Source organism: Cryptomeria japonica, chromosome 11 (genome assembly GCF_030272615.1).
Source record: "Cryptomeria japonica chromosome 11, Sugi_1.0, whole genome shotgun sequence".
Taxonomy (NCBI): Eukaryota; Viridiplantae; Streptophyta; class Pinopsida; order Cupressales; family Cupressaceae; genus Cryptomeria; species Cryptomeria japonica.
In genome coordinates this window covers 93,387,021-93,407,162 of record NC_081415.1, presented here as the reverse complement: position 1 = coordinate 93,407,162, position 20,142 = coordinate 93,387,021, and positions in this window count along the sequence as shown.

Here is a 20,142-nt window from a genome sequence, read left to right as displayed (position 1 = left end):
CTATGCGTAAACTGGAAACTAAGTTAAGTCTATTTGCATGAGTAGCCTTATACCCTAAAATCATGCTGATAAATCTCACATGTGTCAGTTACATTATTGTATCTCGAGGACCTTTTGTCAGATGTTGCACCAGTTAGTTTAGTTAGTAGGTCCTTTGAGACATTTTTAGTCTTGTCTGGTCTTTTACTGGTGGAAGGTAACCCTATGACAGCTTTCACAGCTTCCTTGGTAATTTTGTGAATTGCATCTAACCAGACAAATTCCCCATGTACCTTGCTCAAAACTATCCTAATGACCTCCTTGGGAAATTTAGAAATGTAGAGGATTTCAATAAATCCTAGGGTTTCAATAATTTTATGTTCTGGTTTTACATTTTCGGAATCATCACATATGACAGATTTATACATGGTTTTGATTTCTTCATCTCCTAATTCCTCTATGTTGCAATGGATGTATATTTTGGGGTCTTCAGCATAAACAACTCCTTTTGGAATTTGGCATAAAGCACCTATATTGTCATCTTTCTTTGCTACCTTGGGGACTAGTTGAAATACGGGCCTAGGGCATTTTATAACCTCGACTACAGTAGGGTTTACTATATATTCAAGTGCAAGAGTGGATGCCATGATGATAAATACCTTTTTCTATCTTAGGATGGTTTGGTTGCTGGAGTGCTTTGCCTCTTTTCTTAAAAATTCCTTAGCTCTGGAGTTTTCACGTTCTTCGAGTGTTTGAATTTGTAGTGAAGTGAAATGGAGCCAAAATCTCAAATTTATAAAGTCTATTTTCCATCTACCACATTTAATGCATCCCGGTTAAGTAATCACTTAACATTGTCTACCGGTAATGAAGTAATTTCTAACTTCTCACCATTAACCGAGGGAATAATAGCATATGTCTCATTTATTGCCAAACCCTCAAAGAATTTTTTTTTAATTTGATGAAGAGCTTCCTGCCGGTGGAGTGCTACTCTGTCTTGTCGGTGAAACACTACTCTATCCTACCAATGAAATGTTGATTGGTTCTACCAGTAGAGGAGTATTCCCGACAATATTTAGATCTGTCTTCCTAATCCATTGTTTTGAGAATTCTTGCTTAACCTCTTCAACTTTTTCTTTTCCTTTCAAACTGGAACTTTTGTTGTCTACTGGTGATCCTTTACTTCTGTAGAATTTTGCAATATGCCCAATCTTGTTACAAGCATAACAAGTCACATTATTTTTCTGAATAGCCTTTCCATTTTCTATGCTAGTTTGTGTCCTACATTGATTTGATAGATGTCCAAATCTTCCACAAACATAACATCTCACATTCATTCTGCAATTTTTCAGAGTTGTGACCAACTTTGTTGCATTTTGAACATTGACCGGTGGGTGTGTTGGTATTTTGATAATCTCTCGATCTACATTGATTTGATCTATGACCATACTTGTTATAATTAAAGAATTTTCCATTCAATTTATAAGCATTTGGTTGTCTTACCAGTTTTCTATGATCTTGTGTGTTTGAAGTACCAGAGCTTTCACCAACTTCAAAGCCTAAACCATTATTGTCACCATTTGGTTTCTGATTCTTTATCATGTCATTAAGTTCTTTTGAGATTTTCTTGAATTTCTCCTTGTGTTGATTTGTAGCAGCCAATTCTTTTTTCAAGATTTCTTTGTCTCATGAGTTCATTTGAGTCATTTTGTGTATGCCACAGATCTGTTTTCAATAAGTCATTTTCATAACCAGGTCTTGTATTTGTAATTTCAGCATCATTTATTCTTCTAGTCAATTCCTCTTCATTCTTTTTCCTTTCTTCAATTTCTTTGCAAAATCTCATAGTCATATCCTGCATCTCATTTTTTGTTACCATGTTCTCTTTCTTGAGCTTGCTTATTGTATCATTAAGAGTTTCTTTTTTATCATTTTCACTCTGCATCATTTCACAAAGTTCTCTTCTCTTGTTCCTTGCAATGGTAAAATTCTCTTGAAGTGCTTGAATGATATTCTGAGCTGCTTTCAGATCATCTTCAAGTTTGATGTTTTTCAATTTTTCTATATCATAGTCTAAGAGAGCTGCTTCAAGTTGTTTCATCAGATTTTCCATCTCTACTGATGTCAAGATCTTCCTCAAGCTATTAGGCTTCTGAAAATAGAGGACTAGGCTCTGATACCAATTGTTGGGATTCCCATAGATACTGAGAGGGGGGGGTGAAAAAGTATCTAACCGTGATATGAATTTCTTACTTTAAAACATGTAGAACATATTATAACAGTGTACTGGTAAACAAGAAATAGTGCAATAAATAGAATTAAAAGCAACCACATAAGAAACACACCATAACACAATATTTTAATGAGGAAACCCAGTTTGGGAAAAACCTCGGTGGGATTTGTGACCCACAATATTCACTTACTGGCCAATAAGAGAATATTACTTACAAGAGGGGCCTGCACATGCAGGAAGGCCAAGTGCCTAGAGCTCACTACTCAAATACAAAATAGGAAGTCTCATTGACTTACAAAAATGGATTATGTAAATCCAGTGTCTTGTACTACTTCAAAATAGCATCTACTATGCCAGATCCAGTATTAGTTTCTTCTCTGCTTTTTACATAAACCCTTAACCTATAATTCGCATAATAGGTCTACCTTATTTCGCCTAATTGCATTCCATCATACTTACCTAATTGTTCTATAATGATCTCTTTGTTGGTATTTCAATTACAATGAGAGATTGTTGACATTTCAGTAAGCATATTGAGAAGGTTGTTGATGATTATGGATATAACTGATTAAGGATGTTAACTATCTTAATAATATTATTTTGTCATTGATGTCAAGAAATTGATTTTCTGACTCAGTATGATGTTGCCATATCTTAAGAAGTATGATTTGATGAGTATAAAGATGTCAGTAAGTGATACAGAAAGAATGTGAAGAATAAGGGGAGAAATAAAGTTATTCAATGGGCAACTATTACCGAGTTAGACAATGATGAGATCATGTTATTTAGATTGTTTTGATATCCTACATATGTTGTTGATTGTAAGGTTTATACTATACTATGTTACTAAGCAAAGAACATAGTCGGTAAACCCTAAGGAACCTAGTCGGTAAGCCCTAAGGTTATTGATATCGGTTAATGAAGGCGGAATGTCTACCGAGTGAAGTTTAGTATTTACCGAGTTACAACCGAGATGTAACAGAATGCATTGGATGAATACAAGCAATATTTAATGAAGGATGCTGATGAGCTAAAGATGATTAAATGATTGGTATGATGTGCATGAAGTTTGTTAAGGATCTATGGCAATGGAAGATTGGTAGGAAGATTTACAACACAGATTGAACCACAATAACCTGGCACAAGTTCCAAGGAAGGAATGCAAGTTCCAAGGCAAGGTAAAACATTTTTCAAATTGAAAGATACATTGAACCTAGTCAAGATTGAATATCTGATGGCTATGATTGATCATGGAAAATGTGATCAATGAGATTAAGCAGTTAGAAAATTGTTTATAAATAAGGAACTATTGATAAACAATGTATGTGGGCAAGTGTAAGTACAGGGATGCTACATACTGATTACCAAGCACAAACACTTGAAGATCTATTTGAATAACAGAGTAGGGAGCCCAGCAAAGGGACAAGATAAGTCCTATGACTTGATTGTATTGAGCAAATAAGAATCTGCTTTAGCATTTTAGATGTGAAGTTGCAGATATATTTTTATTACTATTATTTTGTAAAGTGACAAAAAATCTCTTAACCGAGTGGACTTAACAGTCTTATTTGTAAATCCTCTAGCAAGGTGACATTTTGATTGAGTGTTTGAAATCCTTTGACAAGGTCACTTCTAACAATGTGAAGATCCTAACAGATCTTAGGGAAATCCTTTAACTAGGTGACATCTAGCAATGTGTTTGTAATCTTTAACAGGATTTTCTTTTAACCGAGCATACTCTAGAAGAGTATATTTATTAGTGGGTCCAAAATCCCATAGTGGTTTTTCCCTATTTGGGTTTCCATGTTAAATCTGGTGTTATGAGTGTTATGATGATTATGTGTTTATGAGTTTTCATATTTTATAGTTTTTATTTCTGATAAGGCTACCGAGGTTGAATCTATTGATTTTATGGAAGATTAAGTTTGTATGATTCATGCCCCCCCCTCTCATCTTATTTACAATCAGTATCAGAGATTAACAATTGGTATTAGAGTTTTGGAATCTAGAAGAAAAGTTTAAAGGCACTTGAGGAAAAGATCCAAAGATGTATAAGAGGGATGCACTGAAGCTGAACAAGTCAAGTTTCTCTACATGGCAGAAAAGGATGAAGTTGCACCTATCAGGAATTGGAGAATATGCTATATATTATCTAGAGAATGATTTCATTACACCTAGAACCTATCCATTAACAATGGAAGAGATAAAGACAAATCAACAACATATTCAAGCAATGATTGAAATAACATCTGCATTGACTGTCTCAGAGTCTAATGATCTGCATTGACCGACTCAGAGTTTAATGATCTAGAATGCTGTATTGATGCTAAAGCAATGTGGGACAAGCTCATATCTATGTATGGTGGTGATGAACATGTTCAAAGAGAAAAAGTGGATAGTCTTAGAGGACAACTTAAATCTATGAGAATGAATGAAGGTGAGAACATAACCCAGTATAGTACAAAGTTAAAGGAGATTGTCAATCAAATCAAAGGAGTAGGAGGAACTATTGAAGAAAAGAATGTAACAAGTAAGTTGTTGAGAACCCTTCTACCTGCTTATGCCCTTCAAGTCTCTACAATCAATGAATTAAGGTCTGTACCCAACATGCCAGTTTCTTTGGATGCTACTATCGGTAAGTTGCATGCATTTGAGTTAAGTAATTTTGATAATGGTGGGTCTTTGGTAAATAAAGTTGAATCTGCATTCAGTTCTTTTCATATTGATGAATCTGATGATAACAATGATAGAAAGTATAAGTACTCTGAAGGAAATCATAGTGGAGCAAGTGAAAGATTTCACAAAAAATATGGAAGAGGTACACAAACTGTATGAGGAAATCAGAAAGCAAGAAGAGTTTGAAGCACTATTGGCTAGAAGGTTACCGAGAGGCAAAGGTAAGTATAAAGGAAAGCTACCTTTGAAATGTTTCAATTGTGATAAGATAGGACATATGGCCTCTAACTATCTTGACAAAGATTCTACTGAAAAGAGAGATTACCAAGATGACTGACAGAAAGATAATCATTGCAAAGGACACCAAGACTTCTGAAGAAGAGATAGAAAGACATGCCTAATAGCTGATGAGGAATACAATAATGATAAATCTGATGAAACTAAAACAAAGGAAGTTGTTTATGTGGCTATCAAATATGGATCAGATGAAGAAAGGTATGAAGAAGAAGTTTTAATATCTCACATAAATACTAATGATTCTTGGATCATAGATAGTGGATGCTCACATCACATAACAGGTGATAAACACAAGTTTGTTAAATTAGAAGATTATGATGGAGGCTATGTAAGATTTGGTAATGATGCACCATGTCCAATAAGAGGTAAAGGATCCATAACACTTCTTGACAATGAAAAATTTGATGATGTTTATTGGGTTGAAGGTTTGAAATACAATTTGTTGAGTGTAGCACAACTAAACAATACAAGATACCAAATAGAATTTTAGAAGGAAATTGTCAAAGTTCATGACAAGCATGGAAAGTTAGCTGCTGTTGGGACACAAACAAGAGGTAATACATTTCATCTTGACTCAACTCAGAACAATTGTCTGTATGCTAAGATAGACGATACCTAGTTATGGCAAAAAAGGTTTTGTCATGTAAATTTTGATAATCTGATCAAAATAAGTAAGAAGCACCGAGTAAGAGGTCTACCGAGTTTAGAAAAACCTGAGAATTCTATGTGCCAAGGATGCCAGATGGGTAAGATGACAAGATCAAGCTTTACAAGTAAGTCCTACACTTCTAAAGGAATTTTAGATCTTGTGCACACTGATCTTTGTAGTCCTATGAAAGTTCAAAGTTATTATGGTGATAAATATTTCATATTATTTGTGGATGATTACTCAAGGATGATGTCAGTTATGTTTTTGAAAGAAAAATCAGAAGCTTTTCAAATGTTCAAATGGTACAAGGCAAGAGTTGAAAATGAAATAGGAAGACAGCTAAAATGTCTTAGATCTGATAGAGGAGGAGAGTTTACTTCTGATGAATTCAACTTATTCTACAATGATCATGGTATAAAGAGACAAGTATCTGCACCGAGAACTCCATAGCAGAATGGGATAGCTGAAAGGAGGAACCGATCTATTGTAGATTGTGCAAGATCCCTGATGATAGAAAAGAGGGTACCACAAACATTTTGGAGAGAAGCAACAAGCATAGCAGTTTACACCTTGAACCAAGTACAACTGAAGAAAGGAACCTTGAAGACACCATATGAAATCTGCTATGATAAGGAACCTAATGTAAGTTACTTTAAAATCTTTGGAAGTAGATGCTATGTTCACAAAGATGATAGAAATGAAAAGTTTGATCAGAAAAGTGAAGAAGGAACATTTCTTGGTTATTCTTCTAGAAGCAAAGCATTTAAATGTTTGATCAAATCATCTAACAAAATAGTAGAAAGTACAAATGTAAAAATTGATGAATTTGCAGAAAGAAATGATGAAGTAAATTCCAAGGAACTAGAAGATTATAAAGGATTTGTATATGTTCAACCGAGAAGTCCTACTGAGAAAGTTGATGAAAGAAATGAAGAGAATATCCAATTACCAAGTGATGAAGAAGATCATACAGAGCCTACCGAGCATGTATTAGCCAAGTAAGTCAGAAGGAATCATGCATCAAGTCAAATTATGAGAGACAAGGATGATCCAGTGATGACAAGGAACAAACTGAGATAGAACACATGTCTGATATCTAAATTTGAACTGGGAATAGTGAAAGAGGCACTTAACAATGAAGATTGGATAAATTCTATGTCAAAAGAGATTGATCAAATCGAGAAGAATGACACATGGACATTGGTCCCAAGACCAAAGGACAAAAATGTAATCAGTACAAAGTGGATTTTCAGAAACAAGCTAAATGAAAAAGGTTAGGTCATTCAAAATAAAGAAAGACTAGATTGCAAAGGTTATGCTCAAGAAGAAGGAATAGATTATGGTGAGACTTTTGCACCTATGGCAAGACTTGAAGGAGTAAGAACATTGTTTGCATATGCTTCTTACAAGAATTTCAAGGTATATCAAATGGATGTCAAATCTGCATTTCTAAATGGTATATTAGAAGAAGTTTTTATTGAACAACCTAAAGGATTTGTTGAAGAAGAGAATAAAGATTAGGTATGTAAGTTGAACAAAGCATTATATGGTCTGAAACAAGCACCTATAGCATGGTATGAGAGATTGCATTCTTATTTAATCAAGATTGGTTTTATAAGAACAAGTGAAAATAGTAACATGTATATGAAGCATGATGAGGACAATAGGATACTAATCTTAGCCATATTTGTTGATGATATTATTTTTTGTGGGAATGACTCTTTATGCAAGAACTTTGGAAATGAAATGTGAAAAGAATTTGAGATGTCATTAATTAGTGAAATAAAGTATTTTATAGGTTTACAGATACTACAAATGAAAGATGAGATTTCCATTACTCAATCCAAGTATATAAAGGAAATCTTGAAGAAATTTGGAATGGAGGATTCTAAATCGGTAAGTACTCCTATGAATACAAACTATAAACTATCAATGAATGATGAATCTACATCTATTGATGAGACACTCTACCGATCTATGATTGGAAAGTTGCAATATGTTGTTCACAGTAGACCAGATATAGCACATGCAGTAGGTATTGTTGCAAGATTTTTTGCAGATCCCAAGGAAACACATATGATAGCAATCAAGAGAATTTTTAGATACCTGAAAGGCACTGAAGATTATGGCTTAGTATATCAGAAAGGAAATGTTTCTGATTTAAAAGTTTATACTGATGCTGATTGGGTAGACAACATTGATGACAGGAAAAACACAAGTGGTGGAGCTTTCATTTTAGGAAAAAGACTAGCGAGTTGGCTTAGCAAGAAACAAGGATGCATTTCACAGTCAACAGCTGAAGCAGAGTATGTTGTTGTAGCACTGAATTGTACCAACATAGCATGGATCAAACAACTATTGGAAGGCATAAATGAGAAATTTACCGAGCCAATAACTATATTCTATGATAATACTAGTGCCATTAACATTTCAAAGAATCTTGTTATGCACTCTAAGACAAAGCACATCTCTATTGAGTATCATTATCTTAGAGAAGAAGTTCAAGAGAGGAAAGTGGTGTTGGAGTATGTTAGCACAAACAAACAAATAGCAGATATCTTCACCAAGCCACTGCCAAGGGAGACTTTTGAGTATCTTAGAAGTTAGTTAGCGGTCCTACCCCTATCTTCTACTCACTGACAAAGTTCGGTGAAAGCATCAATTTGGTGACTCTAAAGAATATCTTTTATGAGTTGATGTTGATTTACACACTTTAGGAAGTTTTTCTAAAGGTGTGCATGAAACAAAATAGGGAACAAGAATTGAAGACAAAATAGTCTGACTGAGACTAAGTTGATACATAACAGCAAGGGAATCACTTCTCAGAGGAAGAAATCACATTTTAGTTCTTTTACTTTTTGGCATTGTTGTCAAAGGGGGAGAAGACTAATGTATGGGGGAGAAAACTAATGACCAAAGGAGAAGACTACATGGTGAAGACAAAAGAAAGATGGAGAAGACTAATGACAAAGGGAGAGCATTTCAGAATCTCACAAGTAATTTGAATCCAAATCAATAAGGTCAAATCAATTGGTTTTGCCATCAATGCCAAAGGGGGAGATTGTTGGTATTTCAATTACAATGAGAGATTGTTGACATTTCAATAAGGATATTGAGAAGGTTGTTCATGATTATGGATATAACTGATTAAGGATGTTTACTATCTTAATAATATTATTTTTTCATTGATGTCAAGAAATTGATTTTCTGACTCAGTATGATGTTGCCATATCTTAAGAAGTATGATTTGATGAGTATAAAGATGTTGGTAAGTGACATAGAAAGAATGTGAAGAATAAGGGGACAAATAAAGTTATTCAATGGGCAACTATTACCGAGTTAGACAATGATGAGATCATGTTTTTTAGATTGTTTTGATATCCTACATATGTTGTTAATTGTAAGGTTTATACTATACTATGTTACTGAGAAAAGAACCTAGTTGGTAAACCCTAAGGAACCTAGTCGATAAACTCTAAGGTTATTGATATCGGTTAATGAAGGTAGAATGTCTACCTAGTGAAGTTTAGTATTTACCGTGTTGCAACCAAGTTGTAACAGAATGCATTGGATGAATACAAGCAATATTTAATGAAGGATGCTAATGAGCTAGAGATGATTAAATGATTGGTATGTCGTGCATGAATTTTGTTAAGGATCTATGGCAATGGAAGATCGACAGGAAGATCTACAACATAGATTGAACCGCAATAACCTAGCACAAGTTCCAAGGCAAGGTAAAACATTTTTCAAATCGAAGGACACATTGAACCTAGTCAAGATTGAAGATCTGATGGCTATGATTGATCATGGGAAATGTGATCAAGGAGATTAAGCAGTTAGAAAATTGTTTATAAATAAGGAACTATTGATAAACAATGTATGCAGGTAAGTGTAAGCACATGGATGATACATAGTGATTACCAAGCACAAAAGCTTGAAGATCTGTTTCAATAATAGAGTAGGGAGCCTAGGAAAGGGACAAGATAAGTCCTATGACTTGATTGTATTAAGCAAATAAGAATCTGCTTTAACATTTTAGATGTGAAGTTGCAGATATATTTTTATTACTATTATTTTGTAAAGTGACAGAAAATCTCTTAACTGAGTGGACCTAACAGTCTTATTTGTAAATCCTCTAGCAAGGTGACATTTTGATTGAGTGCTTGAAATCCTTTGACAAGGTAACTTCTAACAAAGTGAAGATCCTAAAAGATCTAAGGGAAATCCCTTAAACGGGGCACATCTAGCAATGTGTTTGTAATCTTTAACTAGATTTTCTTTTAACTGAGCATACTCTAGAAGAGTATATTTCTTAGTGGGTCCGGAATCCCATAGTGGTTTTTCCCTATTTGGGTTTCCACGTTAAATCTAGTGTTATGAGTGTTATGATGATTATGTGTTTATGAGTTTGCATATTTTATAGTTTTTATTTCTGATAAGGCTATCGAGGTTGAATTTGTTGATTTTATGGAAGATTAAGTTTTTATGATTCACCCCCCCCTCTCATCTTATTTACAATCAGTATCAGAGATTAACACTCTTATATATATGAGTCATTTTACAATGTTGCCAAGTTAGCTTCTAAAGTTTTTACAATAATAAACAAAATATATTATAAAAAAAATCCTATCAGCCTCTATGTCGGTATGCTTCTTTTCTCTACCAGTGTCGGTGGTCTCTGTGCTGGTGTAGAGTTTGATCTAGCTAGTGCCAGTGTGATGCCTTGCTAGTGCCATAGGATTGTAAGGTTGCCATCGATGAAAAAACCTTCAATCACCTATAATGTCTCATTGGAGTGTGCATATGCCAACATACACATCAAACACCTGACATATAATTGGCATTAAACAAATCAATATATCATATATCCAAATAAATCCACATAAGAAATTATCATAATCTTCATAATTTTGATCCATACATAAAAAATTCATCCTATTTCTATCATCATAGTAAAGTCCTACAAATCCAATAATGACATACATCATCTCAAATTTATTCTAGTCTAGAATCATATAGAGTTCTATATCTATAATGCCTTGAAATGAAACACCAACATATCTCAATGTTATCCAAATCATGGAATCATATAAGTTATAAATCCATAATGCATAAAAATAAAGCATCCATAATAGTTTCAACATGAAAATCACTGAAATTCTAGGATGAGTCAGGGTAGGGCCTCACATAACCACTTGGAAAGAGATATGGGGGAATACATAGTGAGGGAACTTACTCATTGGCTCACTCAGTCTGAACAAGCCTATGATGAACTTATGGTCACATACAAGGCCTCTCAGGCTAAAAGAATAGAGCATGCTGAAAAACTAATGGAGCTAACTAAAAATAGTTCTTCTGATGAAGTGGATATGGAAGCCCTAATTCAAGAAGTTGAAAAACTGAATGAGTCTAATGCCAACTTGAGAAGGGAGTTGGAAGGACTCACTATAAGAATGAGTTAGGAGCTAGAGAATAGAAGAAAAGCTGAGGATCTTGTAAAGGACAAAGATCATGACATCTCCAAACTGAAGCAAGAAATCAATGCCCTAACCGCTCAACTCCATGTGAGTAAATTGGAAAAGGAAAACATGCAAGGTGAACTGAACATAGCTATTTCTGAGAATGCAACCTTGATGGAATCCAATGTTGCTATTTCCAAGGAACTCAATGAGTCAAAGGAAATACTTGCTAAGTTCAACAAGAGTACTGTTAAGCTAGAGCAAAAGCTTGAATCGACCAAACTAATCAAGAATACTAATGGACTTGGTTTCTGTGGACATGAGGAAGGTGAGACCTCTAGTACAAATGCTGAAGCATCTAAGAAACAACCAACACCAAAGGATAAAGGTAAGCAAAAGTTCAAACCTGTTTGCTTTAATTGTCTGAAGGAAGGTCACACTGCTAATGTATGTAGAAGTAAGGCTTACAATAACTTTCCTTATTTTCTAAATGATAAGCCTAGATCCAATAGATTCGATGGTAATTGTTATGCATGCAACAAGTTTGGGCATAGAGCATTTGATTGTAGGTCTATTATGAATAATACCAAAAGGTATCCTCAAAGGGGTCAAGGAGCCTTTCTTGAACCATTTGTGAACCAAAATCTCAATCGGTATAATACCTATGGCCAACGGCCTGGTGGCTATCAAGCGACAATTGGATGGAGAGAAAACTGTTGGATTTGTCATGGTCATGGTCACACTGCTACAACATGCAGAAGAAAGAATGGAAGCATGAACAATGGACCTTGGAGAGCACCTGGAATGGTTTGCTATCATTGCAACAAACCAGGTCACATTACCAAATTCTGTAGAGCAAGAAAGAACATATCAGATGACATACCAGTCACTCCAAAAGGAAAGATTGATGTAGAAACAGTCCAAGCAGATATGAACAAAACTTGGAAGAAGAAACAAATGGCAACATCACAAGATGAACCAGTTTCTGCACCTAGTGTAGTAGCTACCAAACTAGCAAACTAAGCTTCAAAAAAGCTTAGGGGGAGCAAACAGTGAAATGTTTTGAACCCTCATTTTATACCGGTAAAAGACCTTAACTGGTATGTGATACTTGTCAGTTGGTAGAAGATCGAAAATGGTAAAAGGCAAATTAAGGTTTATGCCCTAATTGTGGAGCATTTATTATGGTAGGTAGAGAACCCACTTAAAAGGAATTTTCAAATCATTTCTCACTTGTCATTTTTCGAGCGAAGAAGTTTTCAAGTGTAGAGCGAAGAAAAGCGATTTTCACTGTGATTCAAAGAGTTTGTCAAAATCCTAAAGGAGAATTGAAATCAATCATCTGCTGGAGAAGTGTAGAACACAAAGTGGCAAGTCAGCAACCAAAGGAGTGTGTGGCAAAGTTAAATTGTGAAGCCCTAAATTGTGATTGATGAAGGTATTTCACGAGTTTTTTGTTTTATCATGGCTTCTGCATCACATGCTAGCTGTAGTGCACATGTTGATTCTTTTAACTTCATTTAATTCAAGTCCAAATATAATGCCCTATCTCAAGTACCTACTAGTGTAATAGTGGAAGAAGGGATTTCTAATTACATAGACTATAAAATTGAAGACCTAGGGTCTCTTGCAATCCATTCTTAGATAGGTCTATTCTATGGGAAGGATAAAAAGATTAAACTGGAGTATAGCATCTTGGAGAAGAAGAAGCTTCACAATGTTGTTTATTTCCTTGAAGATTTCATAGATGATCACATCAGAATCATTCTGAGTAGAGTTCATGGTGATAAAATGTATCTTGAGAGGACTCATAACATAACACCAGAGGCTATTCATGTCATCACTGGTTTCTGCAATGTTGGTGAAGTGCCAATCCTAAGGAAGATTAGTAAGATAGAAATGACCAAGCTTATCGATTCTATGAGCGATTCAAGAGGAATGACTGTCAACTCAATCAAAGATGATCTGGTCAAATATGTGTGCATGGTGATAGAATAGCAGACATTCCATGCTAGTAGAATTAACTCTATCTCTGCTATAGTGGTAAATGCCACTTACCGGATGATCAAGGAAGATACATCATTTGATTTGTGCACCTGTATGCACCGACAACTTTTGGTAAACTTGAATTCAATAAAATAGGACAATGCCTTAAGATTCAAGTTTGGACAACTATTGGTCGGGTTGTTCTTCTACTTTCAAGTTTATTTCCCAGGAGTTGGAGATATTCAGTGGTTTGCTAACCAATCGGTAACCAAGCAAATCAAAGAAAGCCTACAAGTAGTCGGATCTAGTTACCCTGAAGTTCTGAATAGGTATTTTGATGAGTTCAGAGGCAAGATGTGCCTAAGGATGAGGATATCTGGTTATATAGTTAAGAAGTATGAGGAGGACATCTGCTTCACCATCAAAGTGGATGAATGCATAATGGAGGTAGTTGAGCCTAGACAAGAAGAAGTGGAACCAATGGGCTATGATGTTACATATGATATGTTGGAAGGGTATGCCTCTACCCTTATTGCCTCACCACTTGATCCTAAGGCAAAGAGGACCGACATGTATCTAAAGAGGATTGCACTGGTTGAAGAACCCTCAGTAAAGAAGGGAAAGTTAGTGCCTTCAGCATCTGCATTGGTTACTGCAGCCAGTCCCAAAGTGACCAAGCAGTCACCAGCAAAGAAGAAATTGAAAACTGCACCTGCTAAAGTCTTTGAGAGGAAGCGGAAGACAAAAGGAAACACTCCAGACTCTGAAGAGACTGTGTCTGAAGAGCAGCCTAAAAAGACAAGGCAAACAAGGAAAAATACAAAGATTGAACCGGCAACATCGACACTGGTAAATATTGAAATTTCTTCTTACCAACCTTTGACACATTGTCCAAGAACAATTAAGAATATGAGGAGAAAGTTATTGAACGATTTAATAGATTGTTTTGATGACTTCACTAATGAAGAAAAGGAAGAAGTAGAATAGGAAATTATTAAGTATATGTGTGTTAATGACCAGTCACCATCAGATATTAGATCTGTGACACCAAATTCTTTATATAATTCTTTAGACCTCAAATGGAGCATTGACATTGAGAAAGAGCAAGAAATTAGAGAGGAGATATTTGTACAATATTTTCCTGATGTATCCAACTCTAAACTCTATGAAATCATGGAGAAATATAAAGGCCTCTTTTTCACGAGAAGAAGGAGACTCATGTTGCTTGAAGGGAAAGTCTTTGAAGTGGAGAAGGATACCCACTCTCATACCGCAGCCACTCTGAGATATCAGCAAGTAGCTAAGGCAAACCTGAAAGCTGAAAAAGAACCAAAGATCAAAAAACCGGATGAGGTCTTTGATGATGAAGGGAACCCAGTTACTAAACTAGTTGACACTATTGATGTCCATGCTCTGGATGTAGAGGATATTACTCAGGGTACACCATTAGAAGGAACAAGATAGGAGAAGCAGGTTGAACATGAAAAGAAACAAAAAGAGGCAGAGGACGGAAAAGAGGAAGCAAAGAGGAAAGAGGAGGAAAAGAGAAGAGAGGAAGAAGAGAAAAAGAAACAAGAAGATGAGAAGAAGAAGAAAGAAGAAGAGGATAAGGAAGAGGAAAAGAGAAAGGAAGAGGAGAAGAAGAAGCTGGAAGAGGAGACGAAGAAGCTGGAAGAGGAGAAAAAGAAAAAGGAGGAAGATGAAGTGAAGCGGAAAGAAGAGGAGAAAAGGAAGGCAGAGGAGGATTAGAAAAGAGCTAAAGAGAAAGAGGTAGCGGCAAAGAACACTTAGGTGGAGACTCTAAAGGCCACTAGTAGTCAAGCCAAACTAGTTGACATTACCAGTCCCATTGACCTCCAATCGGTAAATGAATTGGAGCTACTATAGAGCATTAAGGTTGCTCAAGAACACCTAGAGATGATAAGGAGGAAGAAGGAGCAAGACGTGATCCAAGCTGTAGTGCACACTCTTACTGGTTTAATACCTAGTAAAAACCTTCCTAGTGCAGATTCCTCACTTGCACAACTAAAGCTCTTGTGCACAGTTGTAGATGACCAAGTGCAAATCCTAGAAGAGGCTATAGAAGCAAATGTCAAGAAGGAGCATCAAAAGGCTCTAAACACTACCTTGGTAAAGAAGTTGAGCTTTGGGTAGAACTACAGAAAGCACAACAAGATGTCAAAGATGCAATGGATGAGGGAAATCTAATTCTTAATAAGATTTTTCAACCTCATCTATTCTGTGATGATGTGATCACTCAGAAGGATAAACTACAAAAGGAGTTGCAGACATTTATCAGCACCTTCAAGATGCCATATGACTCCTTCAACACTTATGGACAAACCGTTCACCAGTTTCACATCCAGTCTACAAGGATAGAGGCGGAGATAAGAAACCAAACACACAATTTGTAGGAACTTCAACTAGTCCTACTGCTAAGATTGCAAATTCTTTAGAAGTGCTATCTAAATCTGGATGCCTTAATGGTCACTCAAGAGATGAGTACCCTAGATGCCATGGAAGAGCATGTTTATCAAATGCAAACAGAGAAAGAGGTGGCTACCACCCTACTTGAGTCATGGTCCTTATCCATGAAGCAATTTTTGAAGGACTTTAAATCAGTTTTTGACAAGTTTTACTCTTTATTGTCATAAACTTTTATTATTTTAATATTAGTGGAATAGGGGTTAATCTACAATATTTTTGTCATTTTTGGCAAAGGGGGAGAAGGATAATAAATTTTGATATTTTGATATATGCTTTCATGTTTATTTTTGTTGTAAAACACTTAGATGTCAAAATTTTCCGAAGTGTTGCCATCAATGCCAAAGGGGGAGATTGTTGGCATTGTTTGATGATTATGTTGTGATTGTCATTGATGGAGACACACTTGCTTTGAGATCACTTTTTGTATGTATGAGTTAAGCTCAACTGGTATTTGCTCCAACTAGTATGATGTATTATAGTCTTTAGACTATCGGTGTTTTACAGAAAGTGCTTACCAGTCTCAAGTGGTATGAAGACCCAAAGCAGTATAAAGACCTCAAGTGGTTCGAGGATCTCAAGCAGTACAAAGGAATGAAGCAGCAGAACACATATTTCCCAGTCTTCATTTTGTCCAACCGGCAACTAGTATTTTGCGTAAACTGGTATTTTGTATGAACCGGTAATACTCTGTGATGAGTTACCAACCGACATTTTGTGATATGTTTCATCCATCGATTGTTTGGCGGTGCTGACACTTTGGTGGTGATTGTGTGTCATGTTACCAAATGTGTCTAGATGCACTGAACCTAGGAAATTGTGTTGTAATCCTATTGGACCAACATGAAAATAGATTCCTTTATAAGGACATCATGTCTAGGATTTTAGGTCGTTGAAAGGATTTAGTGGTGCTAGGATTTTGGAGGTGGTTGATAAAATTTTGTTAGTGCAATCAGAGGAGAGAAGTTTTAGGTTTGTTAGAGAAGGCAGAGTGTGAATGTGTTGAAGACTAAAGTAATGCTGGAATGCATTAAGTATGAGCTATCGAGGATCTAACCAAGCAATCTGTGCTATTTTCTAGATCACTCACTTGTTGATTATTGACATCTTTGACAAGTCTAAAACCCTTAACTGGGTAGGCCCAAAGTCCTTTTGTAAATCCTCTAACAAGGTGGTTCACATCTATGGATCTAAAATCCTCTAGCAAGGTAGCCTTTAATCAGACTTATCTCCTAATAGAGATTGAGATCCCTAATAGGATCTGTTCTAGTAAAGAACATTGTAAGACCTTAACTTGTCTGACCTTAATCGGTCTGGTTCCTATTCTGTAGATAGTTACTTGTGAGTTTTATCTCACCGTGGTTTTTCCCATTTGGGTTTCCACATCAAATCTCTTATGTTATGGTGGTATTGCTCCTATGGGTGAATGTCTTATTTGCTATTTGGTTTGCATGTGTGTTAACCAATTTGTTAGCTAAATTATTTTACCAGTTTAGTGCTAGAATTTTTAAGTGTTTTAGTACATTGATTTTTGGCATACTAATTCACCCCCCCTCTTAGTATTCATCAGGTTCTAGCATAGCATTCTTTGGTGCATCATGCCCTAGCAAATCCTATTATGGTGCATGAACCCCAATCCCCTCCTCACCACCACCCTGTCCAACTGCTGGAGTCTCCATCTGAGTAGCTCTTTGAACCCATCATCTAATCAAGGGAACATGATCCTTAGGATCCTCATCATCTCCACCATGCGGTGTAATAACCCTAGGATCTAGCTAAATCTATCCAAAATTAGTGCCTCTTCCACAATCCCCATCCAGTCTAGTCACCCTACCTTCTATCAATGGTAATCCTCTCGGTGATCTCATACCTGTCGTGCTATGCTCCCTTCCAATCCATCCAACATCCCTCCCACCCATAGGATGTTCTCTCACAATCCTGCCAACTAGTCCAAATGGTCCTCCACAGACTCTCAGTTGACCTCCCCTCCATCCAGGTTTCCTACCACCACCACCTCCATCCCCACCCTCATATCTACCTCCCCTAGCCTCCTGAGCAGCTCTAAGCTCTCATCTCCATCTCCATCTCCTAGAAACTAGATCATCTGAATCATCATCCTCATCTCCTATGCTGGGAGGAGGATTTGTTAGATCTATAATGCGAGGAAATGGATGAGTTAAGAAATACTAAGAATAGTCTGTAGTAACCCCAGGATCCAAAATGTGCAATTTCATATCATATGCCACTCTCAGAGTAGCAACAAACTCTGCATGAGCAATCTCAAATGATAACGAAGGTCCCCAAGCTTGCCTATCTTTGTATCGCCAAACATATATCATCCAACCAGTAGGCATAGGTTGGATCATCCCAAACTGTCTCAAAATATGACCAATCAACTAACACTCAACAATGTAAGGTGTCTGACCAATGAGATATCTACTCTGCATGATAAATGGTAATGTATATGCATCATCCATCCATGGCTCATAGTCAACATATGGTCTCCAAGTAATGCTATCCAATGAATCAAGCACCCAATGCCAATACTCCATCTTACCCAGCTTATGCTGAGTAAGGATACCTACATGGAAATACACATATGGTTGTCTCTCTCCATGAACTCTATGATGGATAGGCCTCATAATAGCAATATGCTCCTAGCACCAGATCTGCAATAAAGTGTATCCAGTAGACAAACTCGCACTCTCATCATACACTACCTAGTGAAGATCATGATATAAATGTGTGACCATACAAACACCCCAAGCATATCAAGTCTGATGCTGCATCATACTCAAAAGAATCTCACCCCATCCAATAGAAAAACCTTGAGATCTCCTATCAGGACAAATAAATCCTTGAATCAAAGCAGCAAGAATAATAGGAAGAGTCTCATAATACATCACCATATCATCCCAGTGGATCTCTCCTCTACCAATGCTTTCATCAGCAAACATGACTCTACAAGCCTCTATCCCAACCCGATCCTAAAAATCATACTACACTAGCTCACCAGTCACTGGGATGTGCAGAATCTTATAGACATCCTCAAGAGTCACACTAATCTCACCCATCAGCAAGTGGAAAGTGTTATGCTCATTGTGCCATCTCTCAACTAACACCATCAATAATCCTCTATTATGCATAATCTCAGGCATATACAACAAATGGCACAAACCATAGGCATCTATGTGTCTAATCTTTGCTTGGGTCAGCTTTGGAACTAAATGATGCACTGTCAGTAATTTCTCCCGACACTGGAGAACATCAAGTTTCTCCTATTTATCAAGAGAAATCAATCAAATCTATCAAATCAAACTGAATCAATCAATCATCACATCATCATCTATCTATCAAATCACATTGAAGCAATCTATGCTATCTATATATCAAAATCAAATTGAAGCAACTTACGCCATCAAATCATTTTAAAAACCTATCAATTATGGTTTTTCTATCAATCACTGAGTTCACTCAAAACTCTGCTAAGCTCTTACATTAGAAACTAAATCCATTTCTTAGAGATACTCAATCAAATCTATCAAGAAATCAATCAATCAAGCAAATCAAGCCAATCTATCAAGCAATTTATCAATCCAACCTATCAATCAAATGATCAATCTATTGATCAATCTATCAATCAAATGATCAATCTATTGATCAATCTATCAATCAATCTATCTATCCATCTATTGAGCATGCAATCACTCAATCAAGTGCCTATTTCATCATCAATGCATATTAAACATGTTAAATCTAATCATCAAAGTGATTTTTAGCCTTTGCACTTATCAAAAACATAAAATTTGAGCAAAATCGCTATCCTATGCATAAGCGCTAACATCTTTAACATATGCGCTAACAAAAAAAGCATATGCGCTAACCTATGAATTTGCACTAAACCTAATTGCATGAGTGCTAAAACACACTACAAAAGTGCTAACCTAATGCTGAAAAAATTGGAAAAAAATTCAAAAAATAAAAAATGCACCTAAAACATGAAAATTTGAATGAAAACTTGAAAACAAAGCTCGGGATAAGATACATACCAGATACCCATGCTCGGGAGGTCGCTGATAATGCTGAACTCACTCAAAACAATGGTTCTCCATGAGAATCACCATTTTGCCACCTCAGCAAGAAGATTTTCTCCACAAGCTAACAAGGATAACAATGAAGTTAAAATTAGCCTTGGTTAATTTTATATTTCCTATTTGAAGAGTAATTAATTTCAAATGGGGCAATTTAATTTTTTTTTTTTTACAAATGAATTTAATTGACTGAATTTTTATCAAATTATCATGAGATTAATCATTCCAACCAGAATTTTTGACAATTTCACGATCAATCTCCTAAGGGGGCACACAATCAGGATT